The sequence below is a fragment of the Protopterus annectens genome, chromosome 12.part0 (genome assembly GCF_019279795.1).
Source record: "Protopterus annectens isolate FY-2018-M chromosome 12.part0, PAN1.0, whole genome shotgun sequence".
Lineage (NCBI taxonomy): Eukaryota > Metazoa > Chordata > Ceratodontiformes > Protopteridae > Protopterus > Protopterus annectens.
This window is the reverse complement of record NC_056746.1, coordinates 775,118,584-775,137,559: the sequence shown is the minus strand read 5'-3', so window position 1 is coordinate 775,137,559 and position 18,976 is coordinate 775,118,584. Positions and strand designations below refer to the sequence as shown.

Below are 18,976 nucleotides of genomic sequence, written 5' to 3'. Positions count from 1 at the left end.
AAAGAAGATGATGAGTAGTACAACAGAACTGTCATTTCAGGGATTTCTTATTTCTATACCTGAAACAAGGCTTTATCCCTACTACTTTCCTAATATTCTCATCTGTCTGTAAAACAGATCAGTTGGACTTTATAATCTCCCGTATATGCCCAAAATCACTAGTAAAGTATAAAGTTAAGGAACAGCCTCATTGGATGTGTTGACATGTTCTATACACGCCTCTGTTTCTTTACATGGCTAGAAAGGTCTGATAAAAATTGTTTGGTGCCCCTTAAGACAGTAGAGACTTTCTCCAAAATAGGTCTAAGATGTTTCTTGGCATACATAGAAAACAGCTCTGTAAGCCATCCCTTGCCAGAAACAATGGGACGAAGAGGATGTTTAGTTAATTATTTATGTATTTTGCCATTTATTCATTTTTACATATTTCTCAAATAAGCAACAATCCAGTGGTAAAATGAAATTTCATTATTTTTTCCTGTAACTGTTGGTGTTCCCCATGGATCCATTCTATACCCCTTTTACTTAACATCTTCATCAACGACATTCACAAAGCAGCCAAAAATGCTACCATACAGTATGCAGGTGGCTCCACACTAACCTGCTCTGCAAAAACCCTTAAAAACTGCAACAAAAACCCATAAATCATTACATGCAGTTAAAACACGGTTTTCCATCTTTCAACTCCTATTAACCCCCAAAAATCAAAACTAATCCTGTTTACGCATAATAATAGCCCCACATATCAAGCTTTCAGGAGTAATTATTGATGAAAATATGAAATTCAACAAACATACAAAGCGAATAGTTAAAAACACATAAAAAACTTTGCTCTATAAAATTAAGCCTTGCCTATCTGGTGATGCAAGAAAACATATTGCTTCTACTCCTTCTCTATGGATCTGAAATCCTCATCAACCTGCAATCCTCTCAGTCTTGCTTACTTGAGCTGTACCATCATAAAGTAACAAAATTTGCTGCTAACCTGACCCACAGGTCTCATCACTGCTCAGACCTAAAACTACTCCACTGGACTTCTTTTACACACACTTTTTTGAACACTCTTCTACCATCTTCCCTTCTCAATTTATCACTCAAACCCTTTATTTACTCTTCAGAAAATGCCCAGGCATAGCCCATCTTATCCAACAGTATATACGCAGAAGATGCCTTCACTCAGAAGACAAGCACCTACTCCAAGTAACCAGATCCAAAAACTTAGCAGGTGATTCACTACTCTCCTGTCATATCTCAAAACTTTAACTCCCAGTCACTCTCCTTGAAGATATCAGAGCAGAATTAAACCTTTTAAAATCAAGTCAAACACATTATGGACACCTGGTTCTGCTCTTGCTCTGTCCTGGTTAATATATTCAACCTCCACCTTTCCCTACCTAACCTCTCCTCTCTCCCATGTCTCCCATGTCCCATGACCACCTCCTGTCTTACTCTGTTGTTCCCTCTCCATCCCACCACCCTGACCATCTCTGCAATTACTAACTAAATTATTCCAACCAGATTTAAAACACTACCATTCTATCTATTTTACTGGTTCTGTTAAATTGGTTACGTAAGTTCAATGGATGTATCATTGCTCTCAAGAATGTATCTTTTATGCTTCGCACTGTGTTCTTATCTGGAGCTTTTTACCCTGTGCCTCTGCTGAAAATTGCCAAGCTGGACCATCCCAGTAAACAAATGTAAATGAATAAATAAAATGAGCTACTGACAAGCTTCATACTGTAGTTCAGTACATAGGTAGTTACGAGGCATGCAGTCCAGGACACCACTAATGAGTTTAGCCCAATTACCCTAGATCATTGTCTGGTTCAGTGACTTGTTCAGTAAGCAGATCAATGCACACAGAATCAAATCCTGAACTGCAGGAAGAAGCTAATTAACAACTCCTAGCCTTAATCTTTGTGCTAAGAGGTAGATGAGTGTTTCAGTTCCCTCAATATAAATTAGGCTTCTATGGAAATTCTAAAAATGCCACCTAGCCAGGCATTGGTCCTGGGTTGCTCCCCAAATGGCAATTTAGGAACAACATGATATTTAAATATTTTACAAATGTACTTTTCTCTGTTGTAGTTATAGTTTACAAATTTATTGTTCTTGTTAGAAAGTACCACTCCTTTCTTTTCACATGCAGACATTTATGGAGAATAAATTTTAATTCCATCTTTTGAAATAAAATTTCAGAATAACTGCATTTACTTCTGAAGCTAAGGATAATTACAAGTCCTTCTTTAGCCACCTTAGGAAACTAAAGAGCAATAACCAATGCTCAGAAGTTATCCTAAATGGGATCACCCATTCTGACCTAAAGAGACATTGCCAATATATTAGCAAACAAGTTCAGTGCAAACGTTACTCCTAAAACTTCTATTCAAATTCCACATATCTCAGAAGTCTTTACACCCCTCTATTCACCAAAGAACATGTCTTGAAGGCGCTGTTAAAGACCAAACCTAGTTCTTCCATATGGCCTTACAATAAACCTGGACATTTAATAAATACTACCAAATATGTGTACACAATGTCTCCTAGGATAATTTAACCTAAACTTAGCCACAGGCTTTTTTCTTGAGTAATAAATCCTAGCAGCAGTGATGCCCCTCCATAACCAGGGCCCTATCACAGACCCTGGAAATTACAGATGCTCTTCCACAACTTGGGCCCCATCACAGACCCTGGAAATTACAGATGCTGTTCCACAACTTGGGCCCTATCACAGACCCTGGTAATTACAGAAACCTCTCCACAACTTGGGCCCTATCATCACAGACCCTGGTAATTACAGATGCCCCTCCACAACTGGGACCTATCACAGATGTTAGTAATTACAGACCCTTTCGCCTCATGAGCATGATATGCAAAGCTATGCAGAATATAATAACTGACCTCATTTAATTATATCAGAAATCTCAGCTGACCCTACTATAAACAATTAAGTTTCATCAAAGGGGAGATTCTGCCTTTTAAATCTAGTGACCATGTCTGAGAGAGTCACACAGGCTGTTGAGTATTCATTCTGTTCAAACAATGTATCTTGACCTAGCCAAAGAGTCGGACACCATGCCACATGTGAATATTATAAATAAGCTAAATGTGTTAACCGTAGATCCTTATTTGGGAAGACAGAGTACAACAAAACAGCTAAAAAGACAGAACCTGGGAAGGTCGTGTAGTAGGTGCCTCATCTGAAAGTATGAAGGTAACCACAGGAGTAACCCAGGGCTTTGTACTGGGACCCAAACTTTTTGTCATTTACTTTTTTGAACTCCAAACTGAGAACCAGGAATGCTGGTAATCTAAGTCTGCAAATGACTGCAGACTGTGTGGTGTTAAGATCCCATCTGACACCTGTACCAAAAAACTCGGCCTTCTGAATAGCTGCTGTACTGAAACAGGGCTTAAATTAAATGTGCAAAAGTGCAGTATTGTTTTACTGGGCAAACATCCCCTATGCTCAACATATAGTACAGACAATCCTCCACCACTAAATGAAAATGTAGGTGGGGACATGGCTATCTTAACAGTTCCATCTCCTTCAGTCATGATGTGGCAATAGTAATCAGAAAAAAATCCTTCAACTTAGGAGAATTAACAGCTAAGGGTTCATCATTCAAATCTAAATACGTCTTTGTTCTTTAACAGTCAACACTGCTCTGACCAGTTATACAGTACAATGCTCCCTTCAGGACTCACTCAACATGCCAACAACTAGAGAACTAGAGTAACAAGTGTTACTGTGAAGATTTCATGCTTAAAGAGCTGAGCTATCAAAACAATCATGAAGCTCTAGCCCTTTCCTCAGTATCTTATAGATTCCTAAGAGGCAATTTGTGCCTCACCTAACACACGTGTAGAAACCATTTTTTCTTGTGCTTGTCTTCTGTATCTCCATAAGACAAATAGTTTATCAAACCGCAGAACCAGGATATAAATTTTCACCAGCACATTAGAACATACAACACAGAACAGAAATAGAACATGATGGAGTGATACTGTCATCATGCAGCACCTCCACCATCTTTGGAATAAGCTGCAGGTTAAGCAGCATGGTGCATTTTCATTCATGAAAGAGAAACTATATGACTGGATGGGTGCATTCAAATTTACCCTGGGGGTAACTAGTGTAGTCCTACTTGAAAAAAAGTGGGTACGACCTAAGGGTCTATATCATTATTTTGAATGTTCAGTTACTCGAATCCCTAAAGGCTGACACCAAAATATCAAACCGCAAGTTAAAAGAACATTAAAAACCGCAACATTTACAGTATCACATTTCCATAGTTGGCCACATCATGTTTACTAAGGTAAAACATCAGTAGGAGATTCCCTTATCCTGTACAGCAAACTAACGTAAATGTGCAATAGATACTGACCTTAGGGTTAGAAGTAGGGTAAAGTTAAGTGCATATATAGTAATACATTTAACATACATGTGCAGTAAATACTGACCTTAGGGTTAGAAGTAGGGTTAAGTTAAGTGTATATATAGTAATACATTTAACGTACATGTGCAATAGATACTGACCTTAAGGTTAGAAGTAGGGTTAAGTTAAATGCATCTATAGTAATACATTTAACATGCATGTGCAATAGATACTGACCTTATGGTTAGAAGTAGGGTTAAGTTAAGTGCATATATAGTAATGCATTTGTGTAGCCCAATAGATACATAATTAAATTTTTTCGTACTTGGGTGTTGTTTGTTCACATTCACATACATTTGTCTGTAATGCACATTTAATTAGCACAGGGGATACATGGGTGAAGTGTACACATGGGTGAAGTGTAGATTATTTATTTTGTTTGGATAGGTAGTATGCAGCAGGAGGTGAAGTTGGCCAACCATGGAAATTCAATATTTTGAATTTTGCGGTTTTTCACGTTTGGTGTACTTGTGGTTCAATATTTTGGTGTAGGCCTTTAGGGATTCGAGTAACTGAACATTCGAAATAATGATAAAGATCCCCACCTAAGTGTGGGTATTGGCAAAGCATCGATGGTCGCAAGACTAAACTGGCATCTACTACAAGTGTTCACGTGTCACTTGCTCTAGTTATAAGTGCTCCAATTCCGGGTTCCTATCACGTCATCAAATTTTTACAAGCCCGAACCACATATGGTCGAGACCATATGCTCAAATTTGTAAAAGTTAGAGCGTGTGAATGGAAATCTTCATAGGCGAAGGTTTACATTCACTTCAATGTGGTGCGATCTCGGAGTTGATATATTTAAGTAGCGGGGAGTGTGGGGGTGCAGGGGTCTTGCCCCCCTGCTTACAACAGTTTATTTTGTTGTCTGTTGTGTTTTTATTTTTAGGTAGTCAAAGTTATGTAACTTCAAACATAATGGTTTGACCATTAGGTGTTTTGAAGTTACATAACTTCGACTATGTAATATAGACCCTCCAATTCCCACTAGTTCAGTCTTACTTATCTAACCTTCCCATCACTTGACCTTACTGATCTACATAGCCCTACCAGAGACCAACCTCTAACCCAGAAAACCCACCTAGTCCCTAACCTGACCTACTGCTCCTAACTACACCCTACATTTCCCCATTGCTACCTAACCCAAAATATTACACCCCTCTCTAAAATGAAAGCCCCAACTCCTTTTTTCTTAAACCTAAGTCTCTGATCCCTTCCTAAACCTAAAACTACACTTCCCTCTCCTTAACCCTAAAGCCCCTAATCAGTCTCTAAACATAACTCCACTCCTGCTCCCTCAACCTGGTGTCCAATTGTTCCATAACCCGAAAGCTCGCTCCCATTTGCTAAATCTAAATTCTCTGATGGTCACTGCCTGAAACCCAAAACTACACTCCCACAACTCCTACTCTCTCCATACAGCTGTGGCACACTCCTTACTCAAGCTCTACTATGTGTTAAGACAAAGCAGCTGCACTCTCTTGAGTGGCAGGTCATATGATTTATAAAATGCTTGACTCCTTGGCTGTGAGACAGTGATCTTGGTGCTGCACTCTCTTTGAGTGGCCGGTCATATGATTTATAAAATGCTGGACTCCTTGGCTGTGAGACAGTGATCTTGGTGCTTGTAGTAGGCCCACTGACTTGTAAGCTGTATAACAAATCAAACTCATTCTTAAAATTATTTGTTATTGTGTCATAAAACAGACTCCTGTGTGATCTCTTAACACATTGGTAGCATTCCACAACACTATTTCCAGATTATTATCCAACAGATCCCTGAATGTAAGTCAACTTAAACTCGTCTGGTAAAAGACTGCATGAAGTAAAGCATAAGAAGGAGATCATAGCTGGAAGTGTTTAGTGAAACTGAAGAATTGTAATGACATCCAACAATACCAAAGCTGACTTTAAAAATGTTCAGGGCACTGTAAATTTTCAGGAATAACATATCCACACAGATGTTTGAAAAGCTCTACTATAAGTTTATAACATGGTTGGTCTCCTTGAAAAGTATAAAAGTATTGTGGAATGGAATAGATGTTTGTTGTCAGCTTTGACAGACCCATAGCTCCTTACCATTTCCATCTTCATAACTCTATTACAATCCTAACTCACAGTTTGCACAAGGACTGCAAATCCTACTGGCTTTTATAATCAGCAGTGTATGTCTTGAAGGGGTTTACCTGACAAGTCTCTTCTACACTCTGACAGCTGTTGTGTGAAGTAACTACGAGAGCTACACCTCTACGGTAGCCTACCATGTTCAGGCTCAGGGACTAGCTGGTACCAGCAAGCAAGTTTGAAGCTAAACCCCACCACAACTTCCTACCAGGGACTATACTGCCCTAAGGAAGGCAAACAATTTTCCCTCAGGTTAGCTGAAATGATGATCCACATCACCTTCTCCCACTCCTTCATGCCTGCTCTCTTACATCTTTTAATTCCTAGTTACTGGAGGCATAGTCATGTAATTAGAACAATGCTCCTAATGCCAGTTGGCCTAGTACTCACATAAAAGTAAAAAAAAATATATCTGTGTTTGTTAACTGGCATAGTCTTCTAGGCACTGCCTGTGCTGTATTTGTGCAAGTTGTGCTTCTATTCTGATTGAAGAATCCTGCTTACTGGCATTTCTCCTATGCATATTAAAGGAAAACTCCGGGCTCCAACATATTCAAACTCAAAAGCTAGTTTTCCTTTACCCTCATATAATCAGCCTGGCCACCTGCTGTTACAGGAATGCACAAATAAGTTTTTCAGTCCTATATTTCTCCCCTACCTAAGCGTAGTATAGGGTTGCCCATCCCCCGTTCTTTTGTATTGCATTCCTTCTGGTGGAATTTGTCACCAACTTGATGACGTACCTTTGACACAGGCAAATCAGTAGTTCCTTGTCCTGATGTTCCGCCCACACTGTGACATAGACATTATCACACCTGCCTGGTAAACAGCTGCTAAAAATTAACACATTGTGGAACTGTATTAATGACCACAGTTTCCTTCAGGGCTGAAAACATTATCAGAGCCAGTACTGCCTTTAGTGAAACTGCTGCCGAAGTGCTTGAAAACTAACACCACCTGCACTGTTTCGGTAAGGTGATAGCATAATATACCGCAAGTGTAGCTGAGCTTTTTATTTATTTATTTTTTTTTAGTGTTAATACAATTGGTCTCATACCTCGCAACCTCTTAGAGCAAGAAAACTGGATAAAGACTCAAAAGCATATGGGCATTGTTTAAATATTGCTGTTGCAAACTTAGAAAGTTGCGAGAAGAACAGTTTTTGGATTAGGTTAGATTTTCTGAAGATTAGGAAGCCTGAATGTCAAATGTCTGCCATTATTTTGTAGCTTCAGTCTTTAATAAATTGCTCCCGATTTCCTAGAAAAAACAATTTTTTGGGGGATCACAAACAAAAAATATGAGCCATAAATCAGGGCATTCGTGCGAAAATCTGTATGGTATAGAGTATTTCGAGCATGCCTTGGTGTGTGTGTGTGTGTGTGTGTATGGTTGGGTTTCTCCTGCTGATTGCATGTGGGTTAGTGAATGCATGGGTGAAAGCATAATGGCTCCGTGTGTGAATGTTGAACAGACTGTGTGTGTGTGTGTGTGTGTGTGTGTGTGTGTGTGTGTGTGTATGAGAGTTAGCGATGCCTGAGAGAATGAGCAGTGAATGTGTGAAAGCAGAATGTGTGTGTGTGTATGAGAGAGCGTTAGCGATGCATGAGAGAATGAATGAAAAGTGCTTGTGTGCAAGCAGAATGTGAATGTGGGCGAGACTGTGCATGCTTGTGTATGAGAGAGCATTAGTGATGCATGAGGGAATGAATGAAAAGTGCATGTGTACAAGCAGAATATTTCTGTGTGTGAATGCAGGAGAGACTGTATGCGTGTGTATGAGAGAGCATTAGCAATGTATGAGAGAACGAATGAAAATTGCATGTGTGCAAGCAGAATGTCTGTGTGTGTGAATGCAGGATAGACTGTGTATGTGTGTGTGTGTGTGTGTGTGTGTGTGTGTGTGTGTGTGTGTGTGTGTGTGTGTGTGTATGAGAGAGAGTTAGCAATGCATGACAGAATGAATGAAAAGTGCTTGTGTGCAAGCAGAATGTGAATGCAGGAGAGACTGTGCATGCGTGTGTATGAGAGAGCGTTAGCGATGCATAAGGGAATGGATGAAAAGTGCGTGTGTGCAAACAGAATGTCTGTGTGTGTGAATGCAGGATAGACTGTGTGTGTGTGTGTGTGTGTGTGTGTGTGTGTGTTATCTTTCCAGTGGCTAGAGCAGCTTATTTTCACAGAACAGCAGGCAGTGAAAAGGTAAATGTGTCTTTTTAAAAATGGGGGGAAAGAACATAATATGCTCACCTTTTCTAAACAAGGATGCCATCTAAACACTTCTACATTTTGGTTTCCATAACTTCCAAAGATTTCTAGGTGCACTTTTGCAGAACATTTGCTTCAGCAGTTTAGCACCTGCCTAAAAACTGCATAAAATAGCATGTACATATTTCATAGGTGTAAACTAGGTTGACTACTGTTGGGGTGTTTATAAGCCTAGCCATGCATACCAAATGTAACTCACAAGTTGTTTGAGCTTTAGAGGTTATTTTAAGAATTATGTGTATGCGAGGATATGATTTTCAGAATGCCTCTGTCTATTGGAGGCATAGGTGTTAGATGGGAGCAGATTTCTAATTTCCCATCCACTGGTCCAGGATATACTTGAATAGGTTTAGGGGGGAACTCTGCCTCACATGGATAGTAAGCCTGTTCCAGAGGAGGAGAATTCCCAGTGACACATACTTGTTCCTCCAATATGTCCTATTTTTGTTGCAAGCAAGGTTCAAGTCCCTAGATCGAGTAGTTCTAATGCTACTGGTTTTGCAGATGAGCAAAAGGCCCATCAGCCTGGGATCCAAGGATGCCTTATATGGCAGGCTCAGATCACCTCTCAACAGCCTGTAGGAAACCAAGTAAAGAGATAGGGCTTTGAGGCAATCAGTATAGGACATGTTGTTTATACTCTGAATTCTTGTTTTTTTTGGGTGTTAGACCTTTCTGTAGGATGCTAGTGTCTTGTGGGGATTTTATAGCACTTAACTGGCTATGTCAATGTATCAAGCCTGGCTAACTCTCTCTAGAATGTGTAAAAATCTGTTAACCAGTTTACTGTGTAATTTAATTTAATCCTGACTATTGCTCAGGATTAACTGTAACCTGTGGAACTTGTTTAACTTGCTTACTTATGTAATCTCTGTAAATAGTCTGTTTGTAATATGTAATGCTGGTATTATGTAATGCTGTATCTGCTTACCCTTGGAGCTTTTCTCCCCGGGCCTCCGCTGAAAATGGACATGCATCCGGTCGGACTATCCCGGTCAGCAAATGTAAAATGAAATAAAATAAAATAAATATAACTGCTCCTAGTTTGCAGTCATCTGCGAATTTGGTCAGCCAGAGGCTTTTCACATTGGCTTTGACTTCAGAAAAGTAAATTCCATAAAGGAGCAGGCCCTGCACAGATCTCTGAGGAACTCCACTGGTCACTGGCATTTTTATGGAAGTGGTCTCTCTGTCCTAACACTCGGGTCCTATCTGAAAGCCAGCTGGCTATTTAGCACACATCATAAAGTGTAATGCCTAATTCGGTGAGATTGTTTACAATGCCCAAGTATGATATTGTATCAAATGCCTTAGCCAGGTAAAGGTAAACAGTGTGCACCCATTTTTCCCTCATCCATTGCCTTGGTGACTTTTTCAAAGAAGTCCACCAGCTGAGTAAGTGTGACCTGCCTTTGACAAAGCCAAACTGTGTTGGATCCAGTGTGTGAAGGTTTTCTATGTCATTATTAATCATATCCATGATAATTCTTTCTATGATGTGTATATGAGACTAGTCAGACTTATGGTTCTGTAGTTTCCTGGGTCTATTGATGGACTGGCCTTGTGCAGAGGGATGATAACTGCAGTCCTCCATTCATGGGGTGGAAAGCCTGTCTGGAGGCTGTGGTTAAATGGTGACTCCAGAGGTTCAGAAAGGTCATACTTCAGGTTATTTAGGAAGCATCCTGGGATTTTATCGGGACCCATCAATTCATTGTTCTTAGCCTTAGACAGTGCATTTAGGACCTGCTCCTAAGTGATAATTGGAAGTGGGGGGTTTATGTTTGATGGTATTATATGGGGGGGTGTCCAGTGGCTGGGTGGGAGGATAAATTTGGAGCTGAATTTGTTGGTCATCAGATTTGCTACATATATTTTTGGCTCCATGCAAGTGGCACCACTAACAATCAGTTCTGCATGCTTTTTTATTGCCTTTGGGATTTCAGACATTGCTAAAGGAAACCTTGTGGTTGTCCTTCACCTGGGGGGAGCTATCTTTATCTCAAAACTGGCTTTGTTAGACTTACTTTGCCCTCTAGTTGTTTGTTTAGTCTGATTAGGGAGTTTTTATCCTGCCTAGTGTTGCACTCTTTCATTTTAACTGTGACATTTTCCTTTTGTTCTAAAATCTGCTTATGTTTGGATTCCACCAGGCAGGCTTGTTTTGTGAGTTTGTTCAGGGCTTGTTTCTGATAGCCACAGCTGTCTCAATGCATCTATTAACATTATTGTACAGTGTTTCTATGTACAATTCTTCACAGGCAGGTGTGTTCTCTGGGTTTGGAGGGGATTGAAATTTTGTCAGGTAATCGCTTAAAGGAAAACTCCGGGCTAGAACTAAAAAAATATGGTTTTTTTTCAGTCAAAAGTGCATGTGTGCAAGCAGAATATGTGCGTGTATGTGTGAATGCAGGAGAGACCGTGTATGCGTCGTGTGTCTATGACAGAGCTTTAGCGATGCATGAGAGAATGAATGAACAGTGCGTGTGTGCAAGCAGAATGTCAGTGTGTGAGTGCAGAAGAGACTGTGTATGCCTGTGTATCAGAGAGTTAGCGAGGAATGTCTGAGTATGCAAATGCAGAAGAGACTGTGTGTGTGTGTGTGTGTGTGTGTGTGTGTGTGTGTATGCCAGGTATGCCAGATAATTATCGATGAATGAGAGAATGAACAGTCCCCTGTGTGACAGCAGAATGTCTGAGTGTGGCAATGAAGAAGAGACTGTGTATGCGTGTATATGAGAGACGGGTATATGTCATGTATTGGGCCATCTGGTTTGTGTGCCACAAGAAGCAACATCCGTTTTTTTGTGTGTGTGTTTGTTTGTTTAAACAGCTGGGGTTATAGCTTTAACTGTAATAAGCTGATCTATTACAATCTATCGATCAGCTTATTACAATGATGTGCTCTATTTATTTTTTTGGGTGTTCTTTTTAGCCTTTAACTAGCATCTGCCACTGCAACTAAGAGCAGCGGGCTATAGAGATCTTACTGTAATAAGGCGATCCTATCAATCGGTTTATTACAGTAAAGCCTTTTGGGGGGGGGCTGTTGCTGAGGGGGTGGTGCTGGATCATAGCCATACATTTCAACCTCTTAGAACAAAAAATCTTGACAATGCCACAAATAATGGGGGACAAATATCCAAAAAATAGGGACACTTTTTAAATATTGCTCTTAAACTTAGAAAGTTGATAGGACAGGTGCATAGCTTTCAACCTCGTAGCATAAAAAATCTGGCCAAAGTCCTCAATGATTTTCCATAAAAATCAAGAATATTATAACTTTGAGGAGGAATAGATTAAAAAATATGAGGCACAAATCTGGATTTTCTGCAAAAATCTGGACAGCTGAGAAGTGGGAATTTAGCATGAATTTTCTAAAGGGTATGAAGTCTGAAAATTCTCTGGCCTTTATTTTTTCCTTCAACTTCACTGAATTACTAACTGTTTGCCAAAAAACACAGGTTTAACAGAAACAGACCAAAGATATGAGGCAAAAATCTGGACACTGTGGAAATATGTACAGTTCAGAGGTATGGTTCATAGCACTGCCCATCCTTTTCTAACTTGCAACTTTTGCCCGTAAACAACTATATACAACACAGAACAAAAAATTTGCCCTAAATCCAGACTTTCCGGCGAAAGAATATATGGTTGAGTGGTATGCCAGACGTGTTTCGGTGTGTGTATGTATGTGGATGAGTGTCTTTCTCGTTCTGATTGCATGTGGGTTCCTGAATCCATGCATGAAGGCAGAATGTGTGTGAATTCAGAAGAGATTCTGTATGCTTGTGTAAGAAAGACAGCGATGCATGACAGAATGAACAGTGTGTGTGTGTGTGTGTGTGTGTGTGTGTGTGTGTGTGTGTGTCTAAGCAAAATGCCTTTGTGTGTGAATGCACAAGAAACTGTGTAAGGCGTGTGTATGAGCCAGTTAGCGATGAATGTCTGAGTGTGTGATTGCAGAATAGACTGTATGTGTATGTATGACAGAGTTACCAATACATGAGAGAATGAACAGTGTGTGTGTGAAAGCACAATGTCCAAGTGTGTGAATGCAGAAGATACTGTGCGTGTTTGGGTGTGTGTTTATGTACTGTACTATTTAAAAAGTTCTGTATACACCATTAAATCACAACCTCTTTTTTTCTCAAGTGAGTTGTTCACGGGGTTATACAGAAGCCGTCATCAAATTATATAGTGTAGGAAAGGGTTCTAAAGCCAGAGGGTGGTTGTAGGAATGCTCTGACTTTAGTTTAGGTGATAAGTGGTATGAAGGGATACTGGCTAGGATTCAAAGACAACAAGAGCTCACCTGCATAGCACTAATTTTAGATGAGCTCATTGCTCCAAGTACCAGTGAGGGAATTATTGATATAGCATAAAGGGATTGTGTCTGCATGCTGCACAAAGGACAATGTAATATAGCAGTTACAGTGATACTATGATGAACAAGACTATAGTGCCATCATCATCACCAGCCCCCTTCTTCCCATTCTGTACATGGGGTTGTGGTGTCAGACCAACTGTTGCCATCTCTCTCTTGATTCAATGCCACTCTCATGCCCTCTTCACCCATTACTGACTGTTACAGCTCTTCTCTCACACACAATCCGTCCGCCTCTACTGGATGACCACATTTTCTCTTGTCTTCTTCCTGTCCGTCCCAAACTTCTTCTTCACCATATTGTCTTCTGGCTTTTATGCACATGTGCCTGAGTCACTGTAATCGATTGTATTCTGCTTGACCTTTTCCTGCAATTGTAGCTACTCTGGATTTTGACCTTATGTCCTAATTTCTTCATCTATCCCACAGTGTGCATCCTACCTCCCATCTGAGCGACTTCATCGCCATTACATCCAGCTTCTCAACTGCTCTAGCTGTACTGCCTAGGTTTCTGTGTGATACATTACTACTGGTTGCTTCACTGTTTTGCATGCCTTATTTTTCAGCTTCTTTAGCATTTTGGGGTCATACGCAACACTTAACACTCTGTGCAAGATGGCTGCAGACCTCTGATTCATGCTTTGACATCCTCATTCTGAACTCCGATCTCCTTAACCACCCCTGTCAGATAATTGGAGATGTTAACCTGTTCGGTTATTTTGTCAATTCTCAGCTTCTTTGGAAGTCTGCTATTTGCTGCCATTACATCTGTCTTATCTGTACACAGCTTCATCCCATGTGCTTTGTTTTGCATTCTCCTGTCCTTTGCTGAAGTTTTTGCTCAGAGTCTGCTTATAAATTCACCTCAAGTACTTGCTAATGTATTCCATCATCAGTATGAACAGCAGTGGGCTCATAGATGAACCCTGCTACACACCCACACCCATTTACCGAACACTGCTCATATTGGAGACATTGGGTCCTTATACATAGCTTGCACTAATTTCATCAATGTTTCTGGGACTTTGAACCACTGCAGGACTGCCCGAATCCGCTTTCTTGGAACCTTATCATATGCTTTCTCCAAGTTTCGTAATGCCCATTTGGACTCCTTCCTCAGCACTAGCTTCTTCTCATCTATCTGTCTCCCTGCAAACATTGGGCCAATTTTGCTCTATCCTGATCTGAATCTGAAATTCTCATCTCCCATCTTATTTTTAACTGTTTTGCATACGTGTTTATCATCTCCCAAATTACTTTCATCTACTCTGTGTATGTGTTTATCAATCACTCTCTTCAGAACTTTCATGCAATGTGACAAGATTTTGATACCTCTGTACTGCCCACAGTTGTAAATGTGCCCTTTGTTCTTAAACACTGACATAAGTATGCTTATTTTTCAGTCATCTGAGATACACATTTTTATCCACACTACTGTGAGTACCCTCAAATGCTGTTTCTCCTCTGTCTCACCCAGCATTTTTGTCATATCTGCTGTGACCTCACTTGAGCATGCTGGTTTTCCTGACTTCATCTTTCTTACTGTGCCTTCCAAACTAATAGTTTCTTTGTCCCATCTACTGGCATATTTCTCAAAAACCTGGTTGAATGTCACAGATGCCCTGTTCTTTGCTTTCCCAGGTATTCCATGTTGGGCAACTGAACACTGGCCGGCCAGTACTGTATTGACGCAGGGCTGCTAGGTTTCATGGCAGGCACATACTGGCCAATAGGGGCACATAACACCAATCACACCATTAGCATTAGGTTATGGGTTCCTGGTACTGGGCACTCTCAGACTTAAATCTGTAATCATTTGCGCACAATACAAACTAGAAAATAAAGTCCTCTGTCACATACTGGCTAAACACTGGACAGTAAAATAGTTTTACTACTGAAATGTTCTGATGAGAGGTTACAACCAGCACTCCAGTCAGTATTCATGTGAGGCAACACATGATAAAAGTACCCCACCTAAGGTGAAGATAAAAAAAAAACATTTTTATAGTAGTCGGTCTAGCGGGTGTACTCCACCAGTCTAAAACATGAAAAACTCCTTCTATCAGTCTTATTAATGTACTCCTTGTGACGTCTAGTGCCAAGTGACACTACTTGAATGTACAAACAATCAGGCTGCAGACATTTACTTATATTATACTTGATGATATCAGTGTGTACAACATTTCACTCTGGCAGTATTAACTGATTATAATCCTCAGTGATTTACCAGAGAATACTACTTATTCCAAAGGACAGGAGCGATCACGTTATAGAAGCACCGTGTAACAAGTGTGAATTCCTGAGCAATAAAAACGTTCTCAAACTCGAATGTCTGGCAGTACTGGTTGGCAATAATCTAAAGTGATTTAACATGAAAAAGCTTTTAATACTATTACAATGGTCGGGAAAAATAAAAAGGCACATCGTGATTCCATCAGGTGTGCCACAACACGCACTTCCTGAACAAGAACTAATCACCTCTAATATCTGGCATTATTGACTATTATCTTCCGAGATTTACCACAAAATCATCTTATTGGGAGCGACAGAAACAAATTGTGCACCTGTGCACTTACATGCATTTCCTAAATTCAGACGCTAATGTCTGCCATTAATCCCTAACAATAAGATCAGTGATTTAACAAGAAAGGAGTTACGTATAACAAAAGTCAGACAAATAATAATACTATAATAATAAAGGGACATCGCGATCCGGGCAGGTGTGCGGCAACATAGCACTGGATGACAATAATCTTAAATTAACTGGAAAAGGCTAAATATTACGAGGGTCGAGAAAACATAAAAAGGCACACCGCGATCCCATTAGGTGTGACTCAACATGCACTTCCTGAACAAGAACTAATCAACTCTAATGTCTGGCGTTACTGACTGACAATAAACTTCATGATTTAACAGAAAAATAATAAAAACAATTGCATTACCAGGGGAAGGGGAAACATAAAATAAAACAAAAAAGTAACCTTGCGCTCCCGCACACAATCTTGCGTTCCCTGAACAATAAGTCTGACACTCTTATGGTCTGGCATTTATTCACTGACTATGATCCTTGGTGATTTAACAGAAAAAATCGATAAAATTAGGAAAGACCTGACAAAAATGGAAAAAGAGAGGACACATACCGATCGACTACCCGCAGAAGTCAGTCCAGAAGAAAATGCGAACCCTTTACTCAAAATGTCAAGGAACAAAACTGACTGCAGCTTACCACTCCAACAAGGAAAAAATATGACAGGGATAGGGGAAAGTGTGTAGTGTTTAAAGAAAGATGATACCAGCGATGGGGCACGCACTGACATAACAAAGTGGGCGTGTCCATCAAACAGGGCGGTAATTTTTGAAATGTGGGATGCAGCCGGAAGGTCAATCGGATCTTTTATTTAGCTTATCCATTGTTGCAATTCAGTACTCCTCCTTTGTCTGTATTTGCTCTTGTCTTCTTTGGGATCCTTTTGTATGTATAGTTTAATTATATTTACTTTCTTCTCTTCTTTGAGGGTATATAGTGCTACCAAATAAGCATTGTAGACTAAATGGAAACTTTATCTTCTGAATTCAAATGCACAGGACCTGAACAAGAATACTTTTAGGGACTTTTGGTTGCACCCTGATTTGTACAGCTAAAGTGTACAGTGTGGATTTCCACAGTTAATACTGGGGATCTTTCATTAATTCATTGTGCATCAGCAGTGGCTTGATAGGTGGTACACTCAGCATTGCAACTGGAAGATAAGACTAAGAGTTCTGCCCCTACAATAGGTGCATGGATTCATTTTTCCAGAAGTAAGACCGTAGTGAAACATGGACAGATGCTTCTGACTGAATAAGATATTAAATCAAGGTCTTTCTGGCTCATTAACTGGCAGCTCATATTGATGTGAAAGATCCAGTGTCTGGTATACTGAGCAAATGCACTCTCTCTATCCAATGTGAATATCACTTCACTTGGGTCTCCCCAGAGGTAGGCTATTTGCCCCAGAAATAGGCTATGCTTAGTGGGGATAACCCAATGAAAAAAGAGTAAATAAATAAATAAAATGGGCAATATATCCCCCTTCTCCAAAGAAAAAACAGTGAGCCATTGGCAACTTACATGCTCTGTTATTGCCCTGCCGGAAACAAACTATTACTTAAATCCAAGACTCCAGTGGCAAGTGGCTTCTGGCTACACTGTAGAAGTAAATGAATGAGTACCTTTCAAACATATGTGGAAGAAGAGAACCAGTACTAGTCACATGCTCAGAAAGTGTGCCCATACCCAGGGATGTGCCTGGGCATACACATCTTGCTTGCGTATAACCTTCTCTGTAGTCTGAACAGCACAAAAAAGCATAAAACTTTTCTCTTGTTGTTTATTTTATATTGTGCATGTAGATCTCAACATGTGTGAAAAATATATATAAGCAAAACTTGGTAACACTAGGCAGAAACCTGGATGGAAGGAAAGAAGCAAAATGCAAATAGTTCCCTGGGGATGTAAAGAAAACACCAACAACAAACTGAAACTGCTGTGTATGCATAATATTAGGATGATAAAGCACTTAAAACAAGGTTTGTGAACTAAGAAACAATTGAGTAACTTTTTTTGTCACATGAAATCAGTGCATTGACATTTGTATTTATGTTTGTATTTACGTAGGGGAAACCAAACAGGAATGACAGAGGGTTTGCAAAGTAAAGTGATAAAGGGATTGGACCTGATGGTGCTATCACAAAATGGGAGTAAATTAAAAAAAGTGGGTCACAACATTTACATTTCTGTCCGAGGCAAGGAACTCAATTTAGAAATGGGACAGTGCCCCTTTAAGGGCATACCAGTGTTTCAAGTACATTGCTTCAGAATACCCCTGACATTTTACTTTAACTTTAAAGTCTTACAGGTGTACTCTGAGCAATAAAGTTAAGCCCCATTAGCTGTAGACATAACTGTCAACCTTCCATCTCTGAAATGAGGAACACTAGCCCTCATAATGTAGAACAAATGGGCAAAATGTGGAACACATACTAACAGCTTACTAACAACTTTAGCTAGGAAGATCATACAATGACTGGAATATGCTGGTTTTACTCCTACAAAAGATCTAATAATGAATTAATATGATTATTTTCTATTTACCATGGATATCAGTTAAAAATTCCTAACAATGAATGCGTGACAGAGCCTTTCAATGTGGAACTTAGAGGGACATGAACTTTTTAAGACCCCAAATGAGGTACGTTCCTCATAATGAGGTATTCTTGAAAGGTAAGGCTGTAGACATGCCATTTTCGTCCTTTTTATGCTTGTCAGTGCAGTATAAATACATTGCTGGCCATATTTTAGAAACATCAAGCTTAAAAATGAGACAAACCATTCATAAAAAGTGTAAGACAGACCCATCAGCCAGCCAAGTCTTCAATATTTATTACATTAAACCTGCTGTAGGAGAGCAGTATGAGATACATGCAAATAATCCCTTAGGAGCATTGCAGTGGTTTAAATACATGCTTTTGAATGTTCACAACCTTTTGTTTTCATGTTTTCAAGTCTTTAATAGTGCATTCAGCCAATAAAGCCAACCTTCCTAGTCACAGACATGCCATGGCTTGCCCATTTTTTCTAACCTCCTCAGTACAGCATAAGTGAAGTGCTGGAAAGTTTTTAGAAACAAAAAGCCTAAAAATGCTTGATGTCCATAGCAGGACGGCTGCAAAATATTCCAAATAACATCCAAAGCAAAGGGTGAAAAGGTTA

The 18,976-nt window shown here is 39.8% G+C and overlaps 1 protein-coding gene across 1 annotated transcript in view; it reads right to left on the bottom strand.

Moving 5' to 3' along the window:
• Window positions 1-16,488, bottom strand: part of SCNN1B (sodium channel epithelial 1 subunit beta) — a 1,718,819-nt gene extending 1,702,331 nt beyond the window's left edge. The window contains exon 1 of the mRNA XM_044089820.1: window positions 16,365-16,488. The gene's annotated coding sequence lies outside the window, so the exon portion shown is untranslated. The remainder of the gene's footprint in view (window positions 1-16,364) is intronic.
• Between the last annotated feature and the right edge of the window lie 2,488 nt (window positions 16,489-18,976).